Genomic DNA, 20,810 nt, shown 5'->3' with positions numbered 1-20,810 from the left:
TCTGAGAACTCTGTTTACCCGTGGTTCCCCTTTTGCACTTGATACAGGTCAGAAGTGCTCAGCAATGTTTTCCAACATCATAAATCATTTACAAACTATAATGGAGTTGAGAATAATTTTTTATTCATAAAGCTTTTTTTTTTGCTTGGGAATTTCAGTCTTGGTTTGTATATGGCAAGAATGATGTATGACGGGGTGTGAACTTTAACAGTTTATAGAGTATGCAGGCCTCAGATATGTTGTTGAGTGGAAGGCTGTGAGGCCACTTGCACTGGAGAAGAGAATCTAACTCATTAGCACGACAGACCCATACACTGTGTGGCTGCTTACAGAGATATATTGTTTCTACTGCATTGACCCTGTCAAGAAGTGTAGGCTTAACATCTCATCTGCTGGTCCCTAAAATGTTAAGACATGTCGTAGAATATGTCAGAGAGAAAATCCATCAATATTGCTTTCCCTGAAAATACCAGCCTGCCTGGAACTAATAGCCACTTTAAACTCAGCAGCAGTGAGCCTGTGAGAGCCTAGCTGACAGCACATGGCCCCAGGGTCCTCAATATCACACGTTAGGGCATGGAGCAATCTGGCAGAATAACTCTGAAACATGAGAGCTAACACTGTGTCTATGTGGTATGGTCTTGTTTGGCTGCAAGGATATCAGGAGTCACTGACACCAATTTCATAGGCTCTGATGTCCTTGCACATACAACCTGTGCTTTTCCCCCAGCTCATGACTGGCCAAAGCCTATGGTTTAGATAATGATCTGTAAGTGAAGGCAAATATTACTAATGTACCTGTGTGTTCTCTACAGCTGCCCTTGTAAGAGATCAGAAGCCCTTGACCTGAAGATATGATTTATGATGAGAAAATGTAAAACCAGCTGGATTTTACAGAGCCCATTTTCCCATTCATTAGCTGAGCTCCCTCTAGAAGAACAGAGCAACAACTCACATCACTGGTACTGCATATAACAGAAAACAAGCAATAAAGCTCCATCAGCTTAATCCCATTTACAGTGAATCTAGAAAAGGGACTTTGTCAGCTGCCTGACTAAGCAAACGAGAAGCTGAATGATATGTAACACTCTTTATTGTAGAAAACAATATTATGTAATCATCAGTCATGCAGTTTGCAGAGACAAATAGTTGATCTGTTGTAATTAATATCCTACTGCTTTGAGGTGTAGCCTATAATTCTGCAGGGGGAAATTGAACAAATTAAGCTATTCAGTTGACACATTGAGCTTAGCCAGGTCATCTCCCCAAAATTTCTCTGTTACTCAGTGGAGAGACAACACACTATCAGCAAGAGATTACCAAAATCTGTTTTCTCCACTGAGCAACCTCTGGGAGAAGCCCATTTCAAGTCTAGTTGCTCAAAATTGGATTATCTTGATGTTTCCCTATATTAAATTACAGTTAAATTTGGACAGCAGCTCAGTGAATACTCCCTGGTATGTTTGTCATCTGTTTTAGATTAACTCCCTTCCAAATGAGTAGAATCAATGAGGTGCACTGAGTTATGGCCTGGTGCTACAATCCTGTCAGGCAATTCCATGTTCACAAAAAAAGGGGAGAATGGGGTTTCATGGTGGCAGTCTAAGCAGGGAAGTCTTTCCTCTGCAGTCCCCAGCTGCGAGAATGCCACTCACCAGACAAACACAGCAGGAAATGCTGAAATTGTGTCCCTTAAATTGGCAGATACTCATTGGCAATCTGCACATATTCTACTGTCAATCATCCTATCAAAAATATCTTTTCTTTAAATCAGAGTGCTGCTAACTCACCTTTCCTACAAGGTCACTTTCAGCTAAATTGTTAAGTATTTTTAAGAATGCTATGTATGTTGGATTGAGCAAAAAGGGAAAGGTTTGCTGTTTGTTTTTCATGAAATACAGAAAGACTCTTTTGTTCAAAGTCTTACCTTGAGTTAAGCCATTTACTCATGAGTCACATGTGTCAGGGCTTTGCTGAATTTCTCCAGGGGCTGACTGGGAGGTTATTTGGGCAGCAGATATTCTGGACTGTGAGCAGAAATAGCTAGGGACTGATGAGAACTACTAAGCTTGAAGGTAACAGACAGAGGGCAAGTCAGCACAGAATTACTGCTTCTTTTGTCTAGGGATTGAAATAGCCTGCTCTGTCCCCAGTGCCTCTAGTCACTGGCTACATGTGTAGTCTTACAGGCCTGAAGCTAACAAAGCATTTAAGCATGTTGTCAGAGAGGGTTGAGGCGGCACATAATTCACAGCTGATGACAGGATAAAAAAGAAGTTAGTTTCTGACTCACCTGCAATGCTGACAGTCTGAACAGAGAGGGTCAGAGAGGAGACTACTTTAATCAGATTCAAGTTACTCAACTTTTCTCCTCTGCCTGTTACTAAGCAGAAAAGCTGATAGTCAGGTAGGTGTTAAGGAATATAAATGAGTCAGCAGTTCCATTTTATGACTGTTTTAAAATCAATTTTCCTTCTTATTAAGATCGCCATTGTCCCAGAGCTTTTAGGGGAATGATATTAAATAAAATAATAAAAAAAAAAATCCCTCAAAATCATCTAGGCAGAAAAACTAAGGGCTGTTTGCCCTCAGTTACAGACAAGGTGAACGGAGTAAAGTATTCCACACTAAGCAGTTGTGCTGTTGTCCAGCTGCTAGTAGACAAAACCAAAAATCCCCCACAAAATAGTAAAAAATAAGATTGAAAGCAACCCAGCAGTTCTAAATTTGTGATCCCTGCTCTGTCCCAGGTTTTCAAAATAATCTCAGCAAGACACTGAGCCTAGGAACACTAAGGTGTTCCTAGGTGTCCAGCTCCCACAGATTTCAGTGGGAATAGGTGTCCATTGCTTTGTGGCTCTGGGATTTAGTTCCACTCTACCTCACACATTCACTTGTGAAATGGAATAAAGAGAACTGTGTTTTCACTGTGGTCTCCCCTTCCCAGCATGGTATTATGAGGCTGAATAGTGCAGAGCTGGGTAGCTGCTCCGATGCAGCAGAGGAAACTTCCCTGGCCTCAGTCCCTTCTCTGCCTAACCTAGCCCTGCTGACCAAAACACTTAATGACATGTTCAAGTGCTTTTCTAAATCATAGCCTCTGATACAAATCAGGAGGAGCAGCTTTCATTACGTTCTTCAGACCTCTGAGAAAAATGAGAGATGATACCAAGGTGAAGTGACTCAAATGAAGAGATAAGTAATCAATAGCAATGCACATCAGTATAGCACAGTCCCAGATTCCGCCCATCTGGAAATAATACTCATGGCAATCGTTTGAAAGCAGAGCAGCTGGAGGCTGAAGCAGCAGAGGGGAAAGAAGAGACAGTATATTTCTGTCTTTAAGATCATGGAATACAGCAACAGAGAAGAGGCAAAAGCTTAATTTGCAAATAAAAAATAATAATATGCCTATAAGTAAACTGTACATTAGTCAGCACTGTGCTGCTCCATAGCAGAACTTTGTGCCTATAGTCACTGAGTTTTTGCTATACTTGACAATGATATACAACTGCTGGGTAAAACCCTTAAGTACAATTTTCTAAATCTATATTTATATTGAGGCAGATTATTTATCTTTTTGACAATATTAATCACCAAAAATATAATCTGTAAATTAAAAGCACTATAATATTGTTACCCAGAAATACTGCATCCAGCTGAGAACATTTGTCTTGTTTTGCTTTTCTAGTAGAAAAAGGTTATTACATGATTCACTTAACTATATCTGTATTAATTGTGACACAATTTTTCTATAGTTTTCTCAGGCTTCTGTAAATTAAATGAAAGAATTGACTCCTTGAGATCCTCTGCAAATTCTGTGTTTTGAGATGGTGGGTTTTTTGGAAGATTAATATGTATTGCAAAGTGTTAGAATATACAAATATTTTAAAGCCTACAAATCTTTACTAAGCTGGACAAAACAATCTAATATAAAGCATCTAGCGTAAAAACTCCCAAGTAGTGGTGCTAATTAACATTCCCATGGGCCATTTCCATACCAAGGGCCTGGTATAAACTATTTCAATAATACATTATAGATGCTATTGCTACTCTGCACAGATTTCGTTTTATCCATTTCTGCCACCAAAGCAGATGTTCTGTAGCTGGATCCAAGAAATGACCACCTGTTGCCCTAGAGCAGTCAGCTGCCGCAGGTTGCTTCCTGGGCATCTTTAGGATCACATCACAATCCACAAAAATATCAATAGGAAATGAACTAATTAAATTTGCAGGCTCCTACCTTGTCTCCAGAATTGTCCAGTAGAAATCTTCAAATATTTTTCCTTGAAGCCTAAAAAAAAATTGGCAAAATAAAATACACACACACACACACACCCTAAAAAAAAAAATCCTTGCATTAACACTCTCCTAATCAGTTAGAATTTTATATGTATCTGCACTGTAGAATTTGAAGTCTTTGCAAACCTAATTGCAAATTAGATTACAGAAAGAAAGTGTGATTAATTTGTAATCCTCAGGCCTATTGTACTAGATAAATTCTGATTCCTTTTCTCTCTTTCTTTTTTTTTTTTTCATTTTAATAGTTATTTTTGGCAGACAAATACCAAAGCCCTCTGAAAATTTCACAAAACAAGATTTATCTTTAGCTTGTATAATATGTTATGCCTACAGGCTGGAAATTATTATCAAGTGCCATGTAAGGTGACACAATTTCTGTACTTTTAAAGTGCCAGCCTCCCTTTTCAGATAATTTACTATCATTATGGCCATATTCATTCTCTAGCCTAAGTAATTAGTTAGCTTTGGAGAATATTTTTCACTAACTTGGTTCTTTTAAATTGTTAACCCATTAGAACCGCCACTTAGAGAGCTGCTGTAGAATAAAATAGTGTGTCTGCTTGCCAGGTCCAGTTCAAAGACCAACTAGGAAGCAAATTTATAGAAGCCTGGTTACATTTCTTTTTCTACTGAGAGAGCAAGGTATTAGTTTTCAGATTTTAATTGTCATCGCATATTCAGCTCTATCTTGACCTTTTTTAAAGTTTAATATCTGATTTAAACAGATGTTTTGGCTTTGTTCCTGCTGTTTTGGCGACAACTAGCAAATGCATGGTCCTCATCTTCTGCGAGTTTTGTATAGGTTCATAGAAGTCAACAGAACCATGTTCAGTTATTCAGGCTGTGTCAAATTTTAGCATTTGGTAGGATAACCTCTCTAAAAGAGCTAGGTGTCTTTTTCCATTCAGGCTTTTGTCCTCCTGTAAAAGCTGCAGAAGAAAATACTCTCCATTAGAAGCCTAAATAAACCAACATTTGAATCCTTAGCAGGCCACAAGAAATGAATAGTGCTAATACCCATCCATCACTACTCTTGTGCATTTTTAGCAGAGCCTGCTGAATGGAAATGGAGGCCCTCCATCGTTCCCACTAATCCCAATGCTATATTTTCATAGCATGCTCTGTAGTCCAGGGATTCAACTCATCAGCCCCATTAGTCTCCTCCTGAAGAAATTAATGTGTTATGGCCTAGACAAGTGGTCTGTGCAGTGGGTGGGGAACCGGCTGACAGGCCACACCCAAAGGGTGATGGTAAATAGCTCTTTCTCAAACTGGCAACCTGTCACTAGTGGAGTCCCCCAGGGATCGATATTGGGCCCAATGTTATTCAACATCTTCGTAAGTGATCTGGATAACGGGATCAAGTGTAGCCTGATGAAGTTTGCTTGTGACACCAAGTTGAGCGGGGAAGTAGACACTCCAGAAGGGTGAGCTCCTCTGCAGGGAGATCTGGATAGGCTGGAGGAGTGGGCCAGCAAGAACCTTATGAAGTTCAACAAGGACAAGTGTAAGATCATGCACCTGGGAAAACATAATCTGGGAGTGCAGCACAGACTGGGATCCACCTGGCTGCAGAGCAGCTCTGTGGAAAGGGACCTGGGGGTCCTGGTGGACAGGGAGCTCAACATGAGCCAACAGTGTGCTGCCACCGCCAAGAAGGCCAACAGGATGCTGGGTTGCATCAAAAAGGGCATCGCCAGCAGAGAGAAAGAAGGCATCATCCCACTCTGCTCAGCACTTGTCAGGCCACACCTGGAGTACTGTGTACAGTTCTGGTCCCCACTATACAAAAAGGATGTGGACAGGCTGGAAGTGGTCCAGAGAAGGGCCACCAAGATGATCAAAGGACTGAGAAGCTGCCATACGAGGATAGGCCGGGAGAACTGGGTTTGTTCAGCCTTGAGAAAAGGAGGCTTAGAGGGGATCTCATCACCATGTACCAGCACTTAAGGGGTAGCTACAAAGAAGATGGAGACTCTCTTTTTACACAGAGTTACATGGAGAGGACAAGGGGGAATGGACACGAGTTGCTCTTGGGGAGATTCCAATTGGACACCAGAGGGAAATTTTTCACACTGAGGAGAGTCACCCATTGGAATAATCTCCCCAGGGAAGTGGTTGACTCAGCCATGTTGGACACCTTCAAGAGTCGTTTGGACATGGTGCTGGGCCATCTTGTTTAGATTCTGCTCTTCCTAGAAAGGTTGGACTAGATGATCCCTGAGGTCCCTTCCAACCTGTGATTCTGTGATTCTGTGATTAGCCCCATCCCTAGAAGTGTTCACGGCAAGGTTGGATGGGGCTTTGAGCAACCTGGTCTTGTGGAAGGTGTCCCTGCCCATGGCAGGGATGTTGGAACTAGGAAATCTCTAAGGTCCCTTCCAACCCAAACCATTCTGTGATTCTGTGAGTATTGGTCTCTGAAATTCACAGGATTTGTGTCAAAGAACTGAAAGCATATCTTAACCAGATTTTTGAGAAAATCTTTCAAAGCTACCCGGAGCTGTCAATTTGTTCCCTTTTGAATCACTTTTTTCTTTCCTTTGTACAGGGAAATAGTAAACATCCATATCATTAACTATCTTTATGAGGCCTGATGCAATGATAATCATTTTACTCTGTTTTCTCTGCCTCCTTTGGTTCGTTTTTCTCCAACCTAAGATTCATCTCTTTCCACTGTACCTCTTTGGCCTACACTCAAGGATTTCATTTGGATGTGAGACTCAAGGTGATGATCATTCAGTTATATTAAATCATTATTTTATTATATTTGCTCTCCATGAGAGATTATGGTATTACTCACATGATTAGTTCTGCAAATCAGCAGTTCTCAAATTTAAGACCTTACAAGATCAGAAGTAGTTTGTGTATACTCCATTTTGTAAAGTATAGTCATGAATAGTTTTCGTTACACTATGTTAGTTTTTACTGTATATGTGTGAGAGAATTGGGTTCTGAATAAGGGTCGAGCAAAAACCCTCCCCAAAAATCTCCCAGCAAATTTTATGTCAGTTTTACATTGGGACAGCATCATCTACATAGAACACTAGACAATAAAAACAACATTGTAAAATTATGACTTGATCTTTTTTCCTAAGATGTTGAAGGAAAAGAGTTCATACTTAACTTGTAACAATAGAAAAAATATAATAGCTGTAATGAAAAACAGTATCTATGCATGCATTTGTATTCACTTTCTGTCAATTTCTATAGAGCAAAGAAGACAAATTTTGGCATATATACATACAAATATACACTTACAAATGAGGTGTCTCGCGCCCTGTGTTTTATATTTCATTCTGTAGCTCAGCTAAACTGCAATTCAGAAAATTTCCAACTTGCAGCTACCTAGTCAGTGTGAAAAGCTTTTAGTTTCCCTTGTAGTTACATAAGATCATACTAGAAAGGATTCTTTTCAAATGCTCCAGAGATGTGTGTCCATAATTCACTACGATCACAGAACTGAAATGATCATGTATGGAAGATTAATATTGGTGTAATCTATGGCAAATATACTGCCAAGTGCCTTAAAGGTAAAATGCCAGGAAATGCCAGGGAAAATAAACAGAATAAGCATTTGTGTACTTGAACATCTCTTGCCTGTATTTTCAGAAAATGGTGCATTTGGTTTGGTTTACTATTGTCAGAGTGTTCTCAGTGCTGTGTCAATAATAACTGTCATGAGAAGGTATCCCAAAATACAATTTTTCAGAACCTTTCAAAATTAGTAAGTACTTGTGGAAAAGAATTCTATTTTTCTCCAAGGTTTTGATTTAGAAAAGAATAATAGCTAAGCACAGAAAACCAAAATCTATCTGCAGCTAGTGGTGGGCAGCTCGACATAGCTTAGTGAAAGAAGGGCACAGACCTGCCTTGGCCCCCATTGATATGAAGAGGAAGAAGGTCAGCTAAGAGATAGCTGTATGGAAGAAAATTCCTTCAGCAAGAGTTTTTACTACCTACTGGCCACATACACGGCAGGGAGTGAGCTGCTTTGTGAAAAGAGGTTGTATAAACTCCTTGGTTCTCTCGATAAACCAAGAGCCAGGGAGAATGTGTAAGCATCCATTCTCTGGTCTACCATTCAGATGGATTTCAAAGACCTGCTATAGACCTTAAAGCTTAACTGAATGTGACAAGGTAGCCCTGCGTGAGGGTGGGAATATTTCAAAAAGGGTGTGGTAAAAACAGTGATTATTGGGACTGCGAGAAGTTCATGAGTTTCTTAATTCGGCACCTGGGCACTCATCCACAGACCATTCAGCCACCTAGCAATCACTAAATTCAGAGACGTTAAGCACCTAAGTATCTTGATATTGATGCTGTAGACAGAGCAGATAGTGGCTTATTAATAAATGCAGTTTCACTCTGCTAACAGGGAGTGGCTCCTGTTTAAAATGAAATGGGCTGTGCCTTCATCAGGGGGAAGGAAATGAAAGGTCTGGCGCGCATTGCTAAAAGGAGTATAGAGATGGGAAGGAGACATGAAGCTGAGATATCTGTGTCGCCTTGGTTACATGGGATGTGGATGAGAGATGAACAGCCAATTAGAGAGATTTGCTAATTTGGGATTGATTTTAATAAAGTGCATGCTTACTGGTTTGGGGAAGATTCTGAGCTGTGTAGGGTATGTTGGATATTGTTATAATTCCATAGCATCTCCCCTTTCTTACTGTTTTAGACAGTTGTATCTAAGGGAAATAATATATAACTTTGAATATAGTGAAGAAGGGGACTGGAGTCCTCTGAGCTCCGAATCAGTAAAACTTTAATTTGAACTCCCATCTACCAGCAAAATTTTGTAGCCTAGCTATTTTGAAAAGTCTAGAGAAAAAGGCAGATGTTTGCTCTGAATTCAGTTCCTCTTTGAATTACAGAATTCTTATGACAACTGATTAAACTGGACTGGTTTCCACTGCTGGGGTCTGCCCCAGAATATTAATTTTCCATTGAAGCCACATTTTTTCTTTGTTGGACTGAATTAGGTGTTCTGTAGACCTGACAAAATGATCACTGTGGTTAGCAGATGACAGAAATGTAGTTCAGGCTTTTCTTTCAGACTGGTCATCTGGAGACCAAGTAACACCTGTGACAAGTTGTATAGATTTATACTGTGCTGGAAGCATCTTGTCTAATTTATTTGATTTTGTGGATAATATTTAAAAACAGTGGAGTTTGGCAGGTACATTTTTCTTTTTCCCTTTCCTTCTGTTGTCACTAACTTATGACAGTGAATTTTCTCCAGGTATCAGTTCATAAAAGATCTGATTTTTAGCCTTGTAAACATTTTAGTCACCAAAGTTCCAGCTTGATTCCAAGCTCTCCCATTCTTACATTTGGTAAAACATGATATGAAATCCGATTTGACAAACCAAGGAAAGAAATCCTTTTATTCCAATTGTTCAGCAATTAAAGGCCTTATTGAAATTATGGGAGACACCTCCACAGTGGGAAAAATCCCTTCCTCTACCAAAAAGCACTTGAAACACAGGGCTGGATTCAGCTACAAAGTTAGGCAGATAATAAGACATTGTGTGATATGGCTCAATCAAATGGAAAGATGACAGGCTCCTCTACCTCCTAGTAAATCTCTTTGACTCTCCATTTCTGATGAGAATCACTTATCCAGTATGCTGAGTTGACAAATTGGGCAAGAGGTCAAAGAAACACTGTGTTGTTTTGCTGATGCTGTCCTATACTTCAAATATTTAAAAAATTAAATATTTGCCCAAGCTGATAGTCGTTGAAGTGTGTTAACCCTCCAGGCTAAGGAGAGAAAGTTCTTAACTCACTCTGCCCTCCCAGATTGTAATTTCCTACGTTTCTTTCTGTGTAATGCTAACCAAGTTTTAGAAATATTTTTCCATTTAATTGTAGAACCACAAAGTCATTTTTTCATAGAGATTTGATCAAAAATAACTCAAATTGGCCTTGAGAAATGTGTTGAAAGGCATACCAAAAGAAGTTCCTCGGTGCTGACCAAGACGGGGAAGCATGACACAAAACAGGAGATATCCACAGCAGTGACATTTTGTAGGCAAGTACAAGACAGTGCGCAGATATCCCAGCTCCTGGGCAGAAAGATACGGAAGAAATTTCTACTAGGTGATAGTAGAACACAAGTGTCAATCATGTAGCCATGCCAAATCCACAAGATCTGACAGATCTGCACTTATCTCTTTGTCACTGCTTTAAAATCTTTTTTTTTTTTTTTTTGGCTGCAGTGTCTGCGTGTGGTTTGTCAAGGTGTCAAGCTTGACAAGGTCCATGTACCTGGTGGATCAGGGAACTAGTAAATATGGAGGTTTGTGTGGTAGAAGTGAACTGTGGCAATTAGAGTCAACCTGATGAGCTCTCTGGAAGCAGTAGGACGGTGGTAAAAGTGTCCTTGAATCCCAGCTACCCTAGGGAGTTCATTTCACTAGGAAAGAATGTGAAACAGCTGCTTTATAAATTAAAGCAATAGAAGATTTCCAAGAGTGAATCATACTTGTGAGTACCATCATTTTAGAGTGCTATCCAGTTAGACGTCCTTCCAAGAAGTGTTTTAAGAGTGTGCTGGGCAATTTCTCCTTGAACTCTTCTCCCTTTTGATTAAGTCAGGTCTTAAAACCAGTACACCCACTGTTACCCATCACTTATGGACGTCTAAACCATAGAGATAAATCTTCATTTATTGCCTAAGAGCAAATGGATTAAGACAGAGCTTGGTAGGTAAGGATTGTTCTGTACACAAAGGGACTGGAGCATCAGTTAAGGACTGGCATAATGCTGCATTTGCTCCATTTACTTCAGAAGGGCATGTGATGTAAGAAGTCTTTGTGCCCCATCCACGCTGTTTAGTATAGAACAGAAAGTATGCTTTTTTACTTTGAACTTCCCATCTTCTTAATTGCTTTACACACAATAACTTCAAAGTTCATAACCTAGGAGTTGTCACAGGAAAAAAAAATCCAACAGACAAGCTGTATACCTATTCTACAAGCCTGGTTGTCTTCACATTACTACTTGCATATACATGCATATGTGCATATGTATATGTGCATGTGTGTGTGAGTGTATTAAAATTATGTAATTTCTATAGTTTTAAATACTATAATTTATTTTCAAATAAAATGCTATCTATTAAAATACTATGCATAGTATAATATATGTGTATGCATACATGTTTTACTCTATTTCTCCTCTTAGTAATAGTCTTGGGTTATGCAACCTGAAATTAGAGGATTGAGCCTCTTATCTTAAATGATCAAAGAGGGTGAAAAGGTGGTAGCTTACTTATTTTCTGCATCAAACAGAGCTTTGTTGTTCTAAAAATGAGCTAGAATCATTTCAGCTGTTTATTCTCTCTGTGAAAGCTGCTAACCACTTTTACTATTTAAGTGGGAACTGCTTGCCGTTTTCATTTACACTCATAGGTAATGGTAGCAAGCTCTACATTCAGTGCAATAGCCTTGTTGCATTAGCCTGCCTTCTGGTTTTTTATATGGTTCTGCTCTTTCAAACACTTGTTATCAAAAGGAATTTTCTTTTTCTTCTAACCTGAACCTCCTATAAATGCCATGGTTTTTTTGTGGCATCATAACCACCCCCACAAGGGGTAATTTTTCACAAAGGGTTATGGTCTTCACATTAATAAAACCTAGATACAGGGATGCACAAGGAAAGAGCACCTATTGCAAACATCCGCCTTCACTAATTAGCCACTTACAGGAAAACCAATCCTCAAATAAATGGTAGATCCAAATGTTTCTGAAATTTGACTGAGTTCAAGTGTTCACTTCCAAAATATTCATCCTGCTGTCAAAATGGTAATGATACCAAGAGGTTGTTTTCAGAATCTATACCATAGAGATTGTATTTCTTTCTTTTTTTTTTCTTTTTTTTTCTTTTTAAGAATAAGCACAGACTTTGAATTCTGGATGGTTATCTACAGACCATTAACAGAACAACACCTGCAGTCAGAGGCCCACGTAAGTGCAGTGCCTTTTCAGTGCGTATATGGATAGTGCTTTTATATAGTTGCTGTGACAAAAGTTGTAGCAATAAAGATTGATTGATTGAAGACACTGATGATACTGGAACAGGACTTCAGCTAGCATAAAGTGAAGCAGCTCAGCTGAGGCCCTGGTCCATTATTTCAAAAAGCCTTTGTTCATTTTCCATACCTTTGGTCTACTGCCAAATACACTAAGATTGCACTGATAACTCTATAAATTCAGCTGAACAGCAACACAATACCAAAGCACAGCAGGTGACACAGAAGACCAGGAGGCAAGCAAGAATATCTGTAGAGTTCATATGTGTGTTCGCCCAATATGAATTTATCAATTAAATAATAGCTGGAGTTGCTATCTGGATGTGACATGATTGTGAGCAGATGAGCATGTGCCCAGGGCAAATGAGAAGCGAAGGATCCGTAACACAACATCTGCACTACAATGTATTTTATGCTGTTGTTCATGTTCCTCGGCCTTCAATATTCTGTAAGTGCTTGTTAAAGAGACTAGGAGTCTGTTTTAAGAAAACTTCAACTTTTCAGGTCTACACATTATGTCTGAGTATAGACCTAAAAGCATTATAACAGAACTTGTGGATAACACTAGCTTCATTGTGGTTTTTCATGGCAGTATTGGAAGTGCGGACTATCAGGAATAAGGCATTAACAATAACACAAACACCTGAACTGCAGTAGTGTTTTATATAGAAGTTGAAAATGTTTACGTACCAAAGAGATTTTCATATCATTGAAATGAATAGAGCCCAGATATCCAAAAGTTCTCTAAAAATTTCAGCTTTATTTTGAAATACATGTTTATGACCTATGCACTTAATAGAAGTATTTGTTCCTCAAATGTGAATGTGAATGGTTATGTAAATTATCCTTTGAATATTTTCTATTCACAAATAGAGACTAGCCAACATTTCCATACTAATGGTAAATTCTCTGGAAAATATAACTCAGATATTCTAAAAAGTATTTGTGAATTTACACTGAATTTATTGAGTATTTTCAGCTCAGAAAAGGTATTCTGTCATAGAGCACTGACTGAGGAGGAAATGTGTGATAACCCCAGAGCGCCTTGGTGATAGGTGATTGGTTTGATAGGTGGAGGAACAGCAAGGGATGCAGAAGGAATTGAAGGACAGTAGTGGGAAGGCTCAGCTCAAACTTCTGCTATGACATTTGTCATGTTTTTCCAACAATGCCATAAAATATGTCACAGAAGTATGTGATTAAGATAAGCAGTTAAACCTTCTTATAAGAGCAAGCACTCTCTGAGGAACTGGAGAGAAGCATGCTCCAGTGCACCTTTAAATGCTAGTATTAAGCTCTGCAATATCAAGGCATGAGGTAGGGAGAGAGAATGCAGTGTTTTGAGTTTGAATTTGGGTATTCATACAGACAGACAGCAGAATGAATTACTGAATCATGGAATCATAGAATGGTTTAGGTTGGAAAGGACCTTTAGAGGTCATCCAGTCCAACCCCCCTGCAGTGAGCAGGGACATCTTCAACTGGATCAGGTTGCTCCGAGCCCCGTCCAACCTGGCCTTGAATGTTTCCAGGGATGGGGCCTCCACAACCTCTCTGGGCAACCTGTTCCAGTTACTGCACCAGTTTTCAGAGTATTTCACTGTTCCCCATCTATCTTGTTGCGGTGTATGTCTGCCCAGGCTAATTCTATGTTCCCTTTTTATTTCTTTGCTGCTTCAAACAAGAAAAAAGCTGAGTATAATTGCTTTGCCAAGTGTTAAGAGGAGCAGATCTGCTGTCCTTTATAAACTGCTTTGTAGATCAATCAGTGTTACATGCAGTCAGCATTCCAGTAAATAAAAAGAATAATCATTTTTACCACACCTGCAATTAGAGGCAAAAACACCGTATCTGCAGCAATTAAATACCTATTAGTAAGTAACCATGCTCATGAAAGTCTATTTTTTAGATTAGACGTTTGTACATAAGTGTATATATAGACAGACATATATATAAAGCAGGATGAAGTAACTTTCCTATAAGTCCTGTCAGTGTTGTTATAGCAGCACATGATGTATTTATGATTCAGCAAGACTAAACTACAAAATGCCCACTTCAACTAGTGGTTTCTTATAATTGGAAACTCCTTATTGCAAACCACAGGCCTGACCCTCCTGTTAGGCCAACATTATCAGATATTCCCATGGTAGTTGCTCCAGGCTGACCGTGGTGTACCTGACAGACGAATGGGAGCCACTTTTTCTCTGACAAGTTCCTGTACTACACCATGGTATGCCAAAGCCCAGGAACAGCTATGAGCACAGAGTGGCAGCAGTGATGCAAATGAGGAGCTGCACAGTCCTGCAGCCTCTGCTGTATGACAGTTTAAAATCATACTGATTGCTCCAGGGGACAGGAACAACCTGAGAGCAAAGCTCTGTTCCCTCTACCTCTCTTGCTGTGTATCTTTGCCTGGACTTTAAAAGCTAGAACTAGCTCTTTATAGGACCTGATTCTCACTGAGTCATTGAATTCAACTGGAATATAAATATCTAGTAAAAGTAATTGTAAAAGCTCCATGAGAAAAAAAGTTACCGTTGGTACAAAACACATTTAACTAAATCCTTCATATAATTCTGTAGCTACTGAAGAATTTTACTGGTACTCAGTGTAAAGTCCTATGAAGAGACATAGTACAGCTCCAGCTTGGCCTTTCATACCTGTGAGATTTCAAGCAAACTGCAGGTTATCAGCAGCAGAATCTTGAAGCTCATTAATCAAGGTATTAGCATATTCCAACAGAGTGTTAACAAAGCAGGGACTAAAATATGCAAACCAACACTAGAAAGGAGAGGTTTCAGCATACTTACGTTCTGCAAATGCTAAATAGTGCTCAGAAGGTAATTGCAGATCTCGGACATAATCCACATGTCTTGTTCTAGTACTAGAAGTGAATTGTGGTGAGTCTTTATCTCAGGAACAGACTGATTAGGATTTCCTTGCAAAAAAAAAAAAAAAAGCTCATCACCTGTTGCAGTTGTTTTATGCTTATTTGGCAGCTCATAATCCTTTATACAAATTTCAAGTGAAAGAAATTTAGCAGCCAGAGAGGGTCTGTGCAGCTGAGCCTGGTGGAATTGTTTATTAAAGGCACTCCAGAAGGTTTCCAGCTGTTTCTTCCACCTGCTGCAGTCTAAAGCCTGGTGCAGAAAAATGGAAACAGCTGAGTCCAGATGCGCATTCTGGGATTCATTTCACTGTGGATCAGCACAAAGCATCTGGGACTTATGAGGAATATGTGTCCAGTGTAAGGTGGCTGCCAGTGACTCATTTGTGTCCTTCAGCTGGCACACTCTGATGATTTCCACTGAGTGGAAATCTTAGCTGCTGTTACCAAAACGTTCACTACATTGGCCAACTTTAAAGTGGTCTAAATATTGCAGACTGATATCCTCCCAGCGCAATTTGGAAGGTAAATTTTGTTCCTCTAGCTGATGAGAACAGGTATTTAAATGGCATATGATCTCGTTAAGGACTTTGGTAAATACATGCTGAATGCTGAATAATCTGTGGAACAGAAAAAGAGCCAAGGAGCATCCCCAGCTCCTTAGGGTCGGTTACAAAGTCATGAGTCCAGAGTCTCTTGCTGATGAGAAGTATCAGGAGCAGCTGAACCTAAAAGGTCCTTTCTGGGTGCAGAAAGATCTTTCTCTAGAACTTAAAATAACAACTGAAGGTCACTCCCATTCAGTGTAAGGGAAAGTGGCAGCATCTTTATTTCAGGAGTCCAGATTGTCTGATTCTTCTCTATCTGTGAAATAAAGTCCAGCAGTGAAACTTTTAATTAGAATGGCTGTTGGTCTGAGCTAGATCAAGACCAGATTGCTGTGGGAGGCAGTCACAATTGCTTAATCTAAGGAAAATTATTAAATTAAAAATAAACACCTGAAGCTTCTTGGGAAGAGAATAATATTAACCTAAAATACAGGGGGTTAGAAATATGGAAGAGTAATACAAAAGTCATCACCTGGTAGAAATTGGTTTTCATGAGGTCGTAGCAGGCGTATACTGTATTAAAAAGAAAAACAAACCCAAAAAGCGATCCCTGCAGTCATCTTCCCTATCAGCAGCTTCTCTCATTGCTACCACCATTAGAGTGTGCCAAAAATTGTCCTTTTTCCTAGGCATAAATAGACTGTTTCCCTCTCAGATCTAGTCCCTCCTGCTTGGAAAGTTCTTTCTCTGGGTTTGTTTTTTCACTTTTAACTTTGCTTTTCAGTTTCCACTCTCCATTATTACCTGTCTGCTGAAGTTTCCTTCTTCTATCATCTGTCTTCCCTATTTCACTGCCTAGTATTTTCAGTCTCCTGTTCACTCAGCATCTTTCTCTTTGATCTTACCATTTTCTTTTGCTTTCTCATCTCTCTTCTCTCCAGTGCAAACTAATCCTTTCATTACATAACCACTCCCCAATTTATATATCTCATTTCCTATTCTCTCTTATTTCCTTCTGTCTCAGGCATTGTTTTTTAATGTTTTCTCCTCATTGTAACTTACCTTTTCCTTACTTTCCTCCCTGCTGCTCAGAGCTCTTTATAGCTAGGTCATTGACTTTAACCTTAGCTTGGGAAGGGGTTGCCCAAAACTTAATAATTTTTACTCACAAGTAAAAGTTTATCTGTTAATAGCTTGTTTTAAGAACAAGACGCAACAAGATTTAGAAGCCTTCAGATGTAATGAAAATGTAGATATTCTTGTAGGTATTATAATTTATTAAATAATATGCTGCTTTCCTGCTTCTTTAAATATTTAAAATCACTTTGCAATTCTTTCCACACAGTACACAAGCCGAAAGCAACTGGGCAAAAATAGCAGTCATTAACTTTGGAGATGCACTAAGCACAGCAGGTAGTATATATGATCCAAATTCAAGCCACCACTTCTCAGAAGCAAAGTCTGGAGGGGTTATGGTTTCTGCAGTAGTAAGAGGGAGTATCATCTGAATGCTCATTAAAGTAAAACATGAGTGATCCTTGTGTCTTTATTGGGATGAATAGAAAAAATTGATTTGGGGCTCAGGATTATTCTGCTTAAAAGGAGGAAAAAATCCTTAAACAAAACCTAAGAAAAAAAATCTAGATTGATGAAATAAACTAAATATTAGTTAACTGTATTACAGTCTCTAAAAGATGGAAAGGTGACCTTTGCAAATGTGTAGGTACGGTAGTTAAAAGTCCTTAAAAGGTATTTTGAGGGAAATGGATTGCTTCCTTTCTCAGTATGCAGAAGTGTAGTATGTATTAATCCAATACTGGTTTCAACGTGTTTGATGTCTCTTGGGGAAAAGGTACATAGCTCATATTTGTAACAGAACATAAAAAGTAGTATGCTATCGATTGGTCTTGATGGCTTCGCACTCTCTTTTTTGCTACGTTCATTACAGCCACCTTCCTTTTGCACTTGCTTCATGAAGGTCAAAAGTTAAATTCCCATCCAAAGCTTGTGCCCATCCGACACCCAAAAATTATTTTTCTGAGAAGGTCAAGTCTGAGTCCCTCATACCAGCGGGCATGACCGCAGTGCAGCTACACCGAAGCTACTCCCAGCAACTGCAGGATTTTTGGCAGGAGTACAGTGACTCCACGTACAGTGACAGCCAGTGGTGCCATTTTGAATCTGTCAGTGACCTCCAGGACACAGAAGCTACCAGGATGCCCGAATTTGTTTCTTTCCTGCATGAAAAAAACAAGCAGGTTTTACTGCATTTCATATCCTTTGGTCTCATGGAATCTCTATATCAGCAAATTTAAAAGCAACCACCGCTGAAAATGCATGCTCACTGTAAAGGAATCATGGAAAAGTGAATGGGAAAGTAAGGACAGGTTGGACCGTAGGCGCAAGCTGGTGTTTTACAGGGGTGCATGTGCAGATGGGATTTCTGCAAAGCACTTACAGAGTTCTCCATTGGGTTTGTGAGCTCCTCCTGTCCCCAGCCATAGGAAAAATGCTTTTGTTTGGAATGCTACTTCAAATGATCAAAAAATTGTCGTCTAGCCTGGGCTGAAATAGAATATGAGAAAGGAAAGTTATCTTAAAGCTGCTTGGTATCCAGGGAATTAAAAAATATGTTGACTCTCAATCTTTGAAAATTTTCCTGCTTATGAGCCCTTTGTAGTATCCTCAATTACATGAGAACAGTTGGTGGTTTTGGTCTCCAGCTTTGCAGACAGCCGTCACCAAAAAAAAAAAAAAAAAATCCCAGTTGACTTTAATTGGTTGCAGTCTCAACAGAAGGTCAAGGATTAAAGGTGGAAAAAACAGAACTAACCTTCTGCCTGCAAAGGTGCCCTGGCTACGTGTGGGAGGAAGGATGGTAGAGAGGTAGTGGGAGAAAGTCCACTCAGCCTTATCCCATAGCTGCAGAAATAACCGTCCCAAGGAAGACACTTAATAAGGAAAAGGACTTCCATGTGCAGGGATTTCAAGACTCCAAGTTTCCTGAGCACTGCATTTCCCTTAGTGATTTTTATAAATAACTATTAACATGCCGTTAGCTATGGGATTATACAGTAGCCTTCACCAAGTCAGGTCTTTCCATCTATATCAAGCAAGATAATATATTTCAAAGTCAAAAGGAAAAATGCGTTAGGCAACATGATGGCAACTGTAACCCTTCTGGATGTATTGCACCATAAATACTAGGAACCACTACAGTAGAGCTTTTATCAAATCCTGGGCCTGAACGTAAGAGACTGTGGCTTCCACAAATCAGAAAAATTATACAATAAATCACTCTTCCTGATGTCATATTATTCTGTGCTGCCATCCCTAAAGAACACAGGATGGTCAATAGTTGGTATGACAAATGGACCAGCCACTGCAGTAGCTTTGAGACATACACTCATCTCAGGTTAATCAATGTAAAGGGAATAAAATATCCAACTCTTTGATCCTGTTATTCAAAGCTGCTGTTTGGCAGAGTACTAAAATATGTATGGCTAATTTGGAATTCAGATTGCCTTCGACAGCAGCCCTTCTGTGCTGTAGTACATGTAAGTGGGCATGTATTTAAATGCCTTACAGAAATGGAACTTAGAAGAGAAAATGGGCTAATAAAGATTTAGGAGTCTGAGCTGACAGACTGACCAATTTTAAATTCAGACAAGGATGGTGCTTTTCACATTATAAGGAGGAAGGCACATAGTGTTCGTGTTTGCTACTTTGATCTGTTGCTACTTGCTCTGTTGGCACTGCTGTCCCAAAATTATTTCCCTTATCCAATTAAGGCTGCAGCTAAAATTCCTCTCATAAATCTTTCTCCCCCAAACAATTCAATTGCTTTTACTTACCTCCACTGCAATTAGCTGAGCATGCACTTCTAAAGCCTGTTTTTTACCCACATTCAAATGTGGGGTCGCGTGCTGATTTCAAACTTAATTTTCAAGTGAAATGTACTTTACTGGCACCCAGCTTCCATGAACGGGGTGGGACAGCATGTGAACCTGTGTGACAATGCCTTCATGTAACCAAGGCACAGAACAGTAGCGATGCATTTGAAAGAAGCACAGAGAGATAGTTAACACTGACCCCTGTGTAAGCATTGTATAGCTGTGGCTAGCTGACTCCTCCGTGGCCAAAGTGAAGTTACTATGGAAGAAGGCTTAGAAATGAGTGATGTAGGCTACATGTAGGTACACATATGTTGTCTGAAACAGAATGGCCTCTGCACATGTTTAGGCTTTCATTAAAAAATAAAATAAATGTTTGGCCTAGGAGCTGAGACTCATCGTCTTTATCCAACTATACCTAAATTCAAACCAGCTGTTGTACCACATCAAACCATCCACCTTTAAAATTGCTGGAATAAGACCAAAAGAGGGACAAAAAAACACTGAATCTAGTCTGTTATTTTGGTGGAAAACTATGAAAGAACTGCGGCGACTCTGTAAGCATCGCGTAGCATAAATTCCAAAGACAATGCATTTGGGAGGTCCAAGTGAAGCTTTATTTGATATAAAGCAACCTTTGAAATTGCAGCAGTCTGTGGAACCACTCTGCTTTATTTTTAGGAGCCAGATAGAATTTGCAGCACTGGCAGTGAATGAGGAGGGAGGGAGAAGCAACACTTGTAATTTTATATGTAGAATGAAAACATTTTTATAGAGTAAAATAGTGCATGAGGTGAGGAACTTATTATTGCATGGTACTGTTTTAAGTGTTTTTAAAAGCAGACCCCAGCTGAAGGAACAGATTATAGAAAGGGACATATACTGCAGTGCCAACATTTTATATAAATTGTTGTACCAAGTGTAATTTCTCTGGCTGGTTCTTCTGAATTAAATAAAATAATACAGCAAGGACGTGCCTGCCTGAAAGAGTCTCCAATTCAGTAATGAAAATGAAGGGGTGCTGAGACAAAACACCAAATCCTGTGTTTTGATGGCAGTTCATCCTGGTTTTGGCCGTCGTGACAGCTGTGCTAATACTAGCCCGTACAAATAAGAAGACTTCTGATTTCGTTAGCCTGTTT

The sequence above is a fragment of the Phalacrocorax aristotelis genome, chromosome 2, assembly GCF_949628215.1.
Source record: "Phalacrocorax aristotelis chromosome 2, bGulAri2.1, whole genome shotgun sequence".
NCBI lineage: Eukaryota > Metazoa > Chordata > Aves > Suliformes > Phalacrocoracidae > Phalacrocorax > Phalacrocorax aristotelis.
This window is presented reverse-complemented; position numbering follows the sequence as displayed.